Raw genomic sequence first — 8,836 nt, 5'->3', positions numbered from 1 at the left:
CACCCCCACCCTCCTGCCTGTCCACAGCCTAACAACACATCCACCTACTTTCCCTTTCCCTCCTTTCGTTAACATTTTAGTTTTCCCAGCTCCGGGAAAGTACGTTCAATGTTCCACAAATTGCAGGATCAGGTTTGCGCATCCCGAACTAGACGCTGAAATTTGCCGGCCTTGTCATTTTACTCCCTGAAACGTGGGCCTTAAAAGTTTCTCCTTTCTCTCTATTGGCAGCCACAACTTTCAAACTTTGGGACCGGCAAGTGACATGACTGTTTCCGGCGGGGCGCCATTTTGGTCCCAGACGCGCAGACGCGAACATATCCTTCTCGAAATAATATCTATTCCGTCTCCCCCGAAATCCCCCCCCGTAGGAGCCACAAAGTTCTTTTGTCCAGCATCTCCTGGTTTTGCCAAATTGAATTGTCTCTTTACCAGCTCACCTCGGTGGTCTAGATCTAGTTCCTTGTAGGGCTAGGATCAGGAATATCATTAATATCAATGGAGAAAGCTAAAAAGATTTCAAACTGTCCAAAACAATACTGCGTGTGTGGTTGGTGGGTGCTCTGGTGTGGTTTGCTCCTTTGTTCCTATCAATCATCTGTCGTCCTTATTTCCCCTCCTTCTTTTTTATGTTTGTTACTCTCTTGTAACCCCTCTAATCTTCTGGTGCTCATATGACCTTATGCAGTTGCGAGCGCCGTAAAACCTCTATTAAAACTAACCTTCTTTTGGTGTTTGTTACTCTCTTGTAACAAGTAATCTATTCTTCTGCAATTATATGACCTTATTGTGTAAAACTCTTACTAAAACTCTGTTAAAAAACCAATGCTGCACATTTAGTTTTACGGAAAAGAAATCGCGAGACTTTGCTACACCTCTTTTACGAACTTTGCACTGGTTTCCTGTTGAGAAAAGAATTGTGTATAAATTGGCCACCCTATGTCACAAACGCCACAATGATGATGCGCCGTCATATTTATCAAATCTGTTGAGACTATATCTTCCAACTCGCTTAAGGTAATCAGCTGACAAAAAGAAATTTCTTTTACCATCTAGGAAACTTAAAACAATGGGTGAAAGGGAATGTGAATATCAAGGCCCCAAGATCTGGAATGCTTTGCAAAGTACTTTAAGAGAGATCAAATCTTTTGCTGCATTTAAATGTCAGCTGAAGTCATTTCTGTTTTTAAATAAATAAGATAAATATTTGGAGTGATGTTCTTTTAGTTTTAGACAGAACGCAATGTGCTATGTTACAGTTGTATATTGTATTGTATAGGATAGGAAGGCACATTGTACACACTTTGCTCACTTCACTTCATCCAGGTGGGAATGGTTATCCGGCTGTAGACAGCGAACTCCCCCCCCCCCCCTAAACAGGGCTGTGCCACTGACTGAAGTTGTCTTTAGACCATTCCCAAAATGGGGATATTAACATGTTCTTATGCACAGTAGACACGTAAATGGGCTGATTTATCAACGTCATGCTCATATTGTATCGGAACAACATTGGGGGAACAGCTGCTTTTTCTTTCCTCATCCTTACTATCGTCATTTTCCCTCTACTTATTTTTTATGTTTGTCACTGTCTTGTGAACTGCTATTTCCGGGGTGCCTTGCTAGTCGAAGCAGACTTTGTGCTGTTGAGGCTAGAGAGGTGAGCAGAGTAAGCCTGATTCCCCGTTTGGACTTCTCTGTTGACATCCACCCCTTGACGCTCATATGAACTTATGCAGTTGCGAGCGCCGTAAAACCTTACTAAAACTAAAACATAACACGTTCTCCTCTCTGAACTTCTTCAAAACTCTCAACACGATGAGAAGTTATCCATCTGAAGTGACACTGACGGTTTTGACTTTCTCGTCCTGAAACCACGATGCACCGATCATGTCCATGAATCGGAACACTTTAAAGAAGTAATACGGCACTAGACTTATATGACCTAAGTTGGGTTGCAAATGCCGTAAAACTCTGACTAAAACTAAAAGAAGTAATAAAGTTTAGAGTTTTAGCCAATTTCGGTTTAGATTTTTTTAACTTGATATTTCTCAAACACGACAATTGATTTTCTTCCTATTTACAAAGTTGACGTCATGCTGTGGTGAATTACATCTTTTGGAAGTTTTGTTGACGTAAGTAGAGGGGGCTCTCGTGGCCTAGAGGTTAAGGTGTTGGCCTCTCATTTAAAAGGTCCCGGGTTCGAATCCGGGTAGCGACCAAAAACATTTTCTTCTCTAAAATTGTCTCCTTTCACCTCCTTTCCTGCTTCTCTAGCAATGTTCTGTTGTCTGCTTTCATTTCCACTTTCTACCCCCGCCCCCTTTGCCCCCTCCTCTGGGCTCCTGACTCTTTCTGCAGCCTTTCTACTGCTATTCCTTGGCTCCTCCTTACTGCTGTCTTTCAACCACACCCCTGATCTTCTGGTAGGAAACATCTACACCTAGCCTTCTCGGACAAGGGCGAAAATTCTCGGAGGGCCCGTGTACAAATTGCGCACGTTAAAGATCCCTTGGTGATCTAAAATCGTTAGAGTAGGCTTCGGCCGCCACCCGGGCAAAATTCAAAATTTCCTACCAACTGAAAATATTAGGTGTGTCCTGCGCGCTTATATGACCTTATGCAGTTGCGAGCGCCGTAAAATACTTTACCAAAAAAAAAAAAAGAAGTAAGTAGATCTACAGAGATGGCAGAGTTATTGCCCTCTAGCCCCCTTAGCATCATAAATAGGTCAGTACAGCAGAACCAAAATGGCGGCCTTCCCAGAACCGAGTTATTTCAGTGTTTTTCTAAGGTTCGGGGGGGGTGCAGCAAAGCAATTTGCTGCTATATATGGCTGCGTGGTGGAATCAGGCTCTCGTCAATTTTTGGGCATGTAGAGTTATGATGTCATCTTAAAGCTTGTTCACTTGTCTTTATTGGGATGAAAAAAATATCCGTTTATCTTAAATACGAGTCGAGGTTTTTGAAAATGAAGGAGGTGGTGGTCGCCTGTTTTCAGATGTAAAATTAGTGAGAAAATGGCCGCCAAAGATTAGTTATTTCCTTAGCTTAAGAGCCTGTGGTAACTAAAAATTTACGTTGTTTGTGCCTTTAATCAACGTTTTTCAGAAAAATCCACACAAGAATTAGTTCTTTAATGGACATGAAAGGTGTTGAGCAAAAAAACCCAAAATTTTCTAAAAATTCACAAACCCGCGGAAAAATGCACGTTTCTTCACTTTGATTATTTTGACGAGAGCCTGATTCCACCACGCTATCTCACATATTTATTTATTTTTCTAAATCTAAGCCAAGTATTTAATTGACATGTCACATACAAATACTTAGGACGTCAGCATCTAAGTTTAGATTGGAATGTCCTTACTTCTGAACCCTTCCCTAAAGGCGGGTGTGTCAGACCGGTCAGAGCCGGTTTTGGGTCTCTATATCGGGAAAGCTGGTATTGCAACATGACGGGAAGGCCGGTTTAGGCCGGTACGGTTCAAAAACGGTTAAGTGGTTCCCCTTTTAAAATAATTTTTAGACACCCTGTATCTCTTTGTGTAGCTATTACTTAACGTAACGAGTGAAAGTAATCGTGAAGCTTCTACAGCAATCATCCACTTCGTGATCTCATTATCACTGATAATATCAGGGTCAGGATTTCGTATATTCCAACAAGCAATAAAGTGGGTGTGGACGGCTCGTTTCTCCTCGAGATTTGTGTCCCGTTCCATGTAATCATCCTTTGACGTCTGCTGGCCCCACTCGCTGGAGAGACTAACGAGCAACGTACAGGTAGATCTACCCAGGTGTGCGTGGTGTAGTGGGCAGGCACTGTGTCGGGGGCTCTCGTGGCCTGGAAGTTAAGGTGTTGGCCTCTCATTCTGAGGTCCCGGGTTCGAATCCGGGGAGCGACCGAAACATTTTCTTCTCTAGATGTGTCTCCTTTCACCTCAAGTCCTGCTCTCTAGCAATGTTCTGTCGTCTGCTTTCTTCTCCTTTTTCTGCCTCCACCCCCTCACTTCTTTTGCCCCCTCCTCTGGGCTCCTGATTCTTTCTGCAGCCTTTCTACTGCTACTCCTTGGCTTCTTCTTACAGCTGTCTTTCAGCCACACCCCTGATCTTCTGATAGGAAAGATCTACACCTAGCCTTCTCGGACAATGGCGAACAATCTCGGAGATCTCGTGTGCAAGTACCGCTCGTTAAAGATCCCTTGATGGTTTAAATCGATAAGAATCGAGTATCTCAATCTGTCGTCTGCTGGTACGAGCACGTTAAACACCTCCCTCCCTCCCCCTCCTTCACCCAGGTGGACCTGACAGACAGAGACAAAGCGGCCCGCTCCCGAAATGATCTAACGTATATCGATGAGGGCGTCACACATCGCTACCGGGGCTCTCGTGGCCTAGAGGTTAAGGTGTTGGCCTCTCATTCAAAAGGTCCCGGGTTCGAATCCGGGTAGCGACCGAAAAATTTTCTCCTCGAAAATTGTCTCCTTCCACCTCCTTTCCTGCTCTCTAGCAATGTTCTGTTGTCTGCTTTCATTTCCACTTTCTGCCCCCACCCCCTCACCTCCTTTGCCACCTCCTCTGGGCTCCTGACTCTTTCTGCAGCCTTTCTACTGCTACTGCTTGGCTCCTCCTTACTGCTGTTTTTCTGCCACACCCCTGATCTTCTGGTAGGAAAGATCTACACCTAGCCTTCTCGGACAAGGACCAAAAATCTCGGAGGGCCCGTGTGCAAGTTGCGCACGTTAAAGATTCCTTGGTGGTCTAAAATCGTTAAGAGTAGGCTTCGGCCGCCACCCGGGCGAAATTCAAAATTTAAAATTTCCTACCAACTGAAAATAGGTGTGTCCCGCGCGCTCATATGACCTTATGCAGTTGCGAGCGCCGTAAAACACTTTACAAAAACAAAAACACATCGCTGCTACCCGAGAATTACAGAGTTCTGCCTGCTCATGAGTACCTAGTTTTGAGAAATTCGACGCAAAAAAATGTTGAGTTTCACAACACGTTAAGAATTATTCGAAAGTAATTCTTTCAGCATCTTTATAACGACTCTGAATAATCTTACGGTTTTCATAAAGCAAATAGAGCACTTTGTTTCTGACACCATGGAGTTAACAACTCAAAACGGCCAAAAATGTCAGATAGAATAACTTTGTAATTCTAAGGTAGCAATATCTAAATCTAGATCTGCAATTATTATCTCTTTTAACGAGCTTCTTTCAAAACAGTCTCTTGCTTTTATCCCCCCCCCCCCACCCCAACAACCCCTCTCCCTCACTCCTCGTAGCAGAGATTGTCTGGGGTGGCGGGGATCAGAACAGACTCAGGAGACAACGCAAACACTCACACTGGACAATGGTCACTTCAGCAACACTTTAACGAACAGAAAGTGGGACAACGACCTTTTGGGTTAGATTTTTAGATCATTATACACAATCAAAATGTCGCCAGTATAATAATATGCAAAAGAAAACAAAATGAGGGAGATATTGCATTCAATGACAAGCTGGAAAAGCAGTTCACTTCTAGGAGAACAACAATACATGTATATCTAATACGGGGTGCCCACTACGGCTGGACCGGGCCGATCGCCCGAAACTGAAAAAAAAACGTTTGTCTGTGTGGCGATCGACCGATCGGCCGATCCCAGCCGTCGTGGGCACCCCGTATAAAGCTACAGTTTGAGTTAGTTGGAGACACGCCAAGACGTAGATCTACAAACAATATTATTATTTTTTTCTACACACGACAAAAAGCCAAAGTTAGTAGGCCATCTCTGTCAACAAACGGATTTTTTTTTTTACGCTCTTTTCGACAAACACGACTTCTCCGTCGGAAGAGACGATTCAAAGTGACCACACAGGCGGTTAAAAAAAACTTTGACTTGATCGACGCAGACTATGACAAATAAAAACAAGGACATTGTTGTTGTTGTTGTTGCTGTTGGTGTTGTTGTTATCTCTTTGAAGACGTAACAGACACATTCGTCCGATTTGCAGCAGAGCAAAGACAATATTTCAGCACATTTCTAACCATCCTACACAAATCACAAACACGAGTTTGCATATTTCATAGCACGTATATAGTTGCATGCCTTTGACAGTTTCAAATGAAGAACACGAAATCAACAATGATATATGTGAGGCAGCGTGGTGGAATCAGGCTCTCGTCAAAATAATCAAAGTGAAGAAACTTGCATTTTTTCCATGGGTTTGTGATTCTTTATCGAATTTTTGTTTTTTGGCTCAACACCTTTCATGCCCATTAAAAAAACTCTCTGAAAAAACGTTGGTAAAAGGCACAAAAAAATGTAAATTTTCAGTTACCACGGACTCTTGAGCTAAGTAAATAACTAATCTTTCGCGGCAATTTTCTCACTGATTTTACCTCTGAAAACAGGTGACCCCCACATCGCTCTTTCGCAAATATCTCGACTTGTATTCAAGATAAATGGATATTTTCTACATCCAAATAAAGTCAATTGAACAAGCTTTAAGATGATACCAATAACTCTACATGCCCAAAAATTGACGAGAGCCTGATTCCACCACACTGCCCCACATTTGAATGTTAAAGTCATGCGCCAAAACAGCACGTCATCATGCGTTGTCAAAAGACCAGACCAGAATGCGCGTCTTCAATGAGTTAATGATATTGATAAAGAGGCAAGCTCTACATTGTTGGTTTTCTTGTGTTTTTTATGGAAGTATTTTCAGACCCCTGTTGACACAACTTTGATCATTAAGGAGGCGGGCTTCCGATCTTGTCTGTCAGAGACAACCTGCCGTGCTGAGAGGGAAACAACATCCCAGAAGAAAGACCGACATACTCGATAGGGTACAAATTATGTTCTCCCCACTGTGAAGGAATCGAAGTCGGGTCTCCTTCGTGCGACAGCGAAGGCCCAAACTGCTACACCACAGACTCCGGTAAGAACATGTTTAATTAATCGTGTGAACGCTCGCAAAGTGGGTGGGTCCGATGGAGTCAAAAGTAAAACTGGTCGCTTTTAATTTTAAGGACAAGCGGGCTAACCCAGATGTCGGGGGTCTCCAGAAATCTTGACCTACACCAAAAGTGGGCATTGTCCTAGATCTACCTAAAGGAGAAATTTAGTTTCATTGATGGTGTGTATATTCGTTTGGTTATAGAGAAAACTCTCCTTTCCTTTTAAAGAAACTGAACAAGGGTCCAAAAACTTTACCTTCGATTTTCTCAAAACAGCGTTTTTTGGGATAGTCCCCTCGTGCTTAAAAGCAACCAACTATCAAAAAATCGCTGGCCTTGCGGTTAGAAGGCTATTGTATCCGTAGTCGTGAGATTGAATGTGGGTTCAGGGGTTCAAACCTCAGCTTGGTTCTTCGGTGTGCCCTTTGGAAAGGATACTTTACACGAATTTCCCGTTTGGCTCAGCTCTTTCCGAGATGGACGTTAAACTCGGAGGAAAGATCTACACCTAACCTTCTCGGACAAGGGCGAAAAATCTCGGAGGGCCCGTGTGCAAGTTGCGCACGTTAAAGATCCCTCGGTGGTCTGAAATCGATAAGAGTAGGCTTCGGTCGACACCCGGGCAAAATTCAAAATTCCCTACCAACTGAAATTATTAGGTATGTCCCGCGCGCTCATATGACCTTATGCAGTTGCGAGCGCCGTAAAACACTTCACAAAAACAAACCAAACATACTCGGAGGTCCCGCCTCTTAAATAACCTTATAGTGTTGATAGGGGCGTACAACATGATATACAAGTTCACAAATTCTTTTTTTTTTTTTGGTTCCACCTAATTATCTGTCATGTATGCTGATATTTTAACCTATCACTTTGGAAATACTCTAACCGGGTTAAATCATTCCTGTCCTGTTTGCAATTTGCGCACGTTAAAGATCCGTTGGTGGTCCTAAAATCGGTAAGAGCAGGTTTCAGCCACAACCCGGGAAAAATTCGAAATTTCCTTCCAACTGGAAAATGTATGTGTCCCGCGCGCTCATATGACCTTACGCTGTTGCGTGTGTTGTAAATGTAAAACATTTGGCAAAAATATTTACCCCAACCCCCCACCCCCCACCCCCCACACACATTTTATCTTATCTTATCTTATCTTATCTTATCTTATCTTATCTTATCTTATCTTATCTTATCGTATGGTTCTTTGTTCCGTTTTGTTGGAGGAGGGGAAAGAAGAGAGGATGTGGGTGGTTGGCGGGCGCTCTGGTGTGGTTTGCTCCTTCTTTTCTATCAAACATCTTATCTCTCCTCCTTCTTTTTTGTGTTTGTTTCTCTCTTGCAACACATCTATTCTTCGGCACTTATACTTATGTCCTGGAATGTGTCGACTTTAATTAGGTCCGTGGGAAATATTTTAAGTGTAAAGATGTTAAGACCCTTTTTGGCATCATAGAGCCTAGAAGAATTTTAAATTATATAAAAGAAATTGGACTACTTAATAGAATATGAAAATATATAATTGTCGTTGTCGGTGTATATATACATACGGTGTATATATATATACATACACTGAAATTTATATTGTATATACAAATGTAAATAAGCCTTTTCCATATTTCCCAAAATTTTTTTAATAAATGTTTGTTCGTCTTTTTAGCATAATAGAAATAGTGTGATCGTTTGCGGTTGCGAGCTCCGAAAGACTCTTTATTAAAAACACGTCTGATTTTGTAGCGGTGAAACCTGATTGCGCTTAAATGACCAAAATTGTGTCGATAGTGCCGGGAGGGGGAGGGGGAGGAGGAGGAGGAGGAGGAGGAGGATAAAAAAGAGCGTGTGTCACTTCGTTCTCATAACTAATTCTTTCCCAATCCCCACCCCTTACCCTCTCCCTACA

This window comes from Aplysia californica, unplaced genomic scaffold (assembly GCF_000002075.1).
Source record: "Aplysia californica isolate F4 #8 unplaced genomic scaffold, AplCal3.0 scaffold01233, whole genome shotgun sequence".
Taxonomy (NCBI): Eukaryota; Metazoa; Mollusca; class Gastropoda; order Aplysiida; family Aplysiidae; genus Aplysia; species Aplysia californica.
This window is presented reverse-complemented; position numbering follows the sequence as displayed.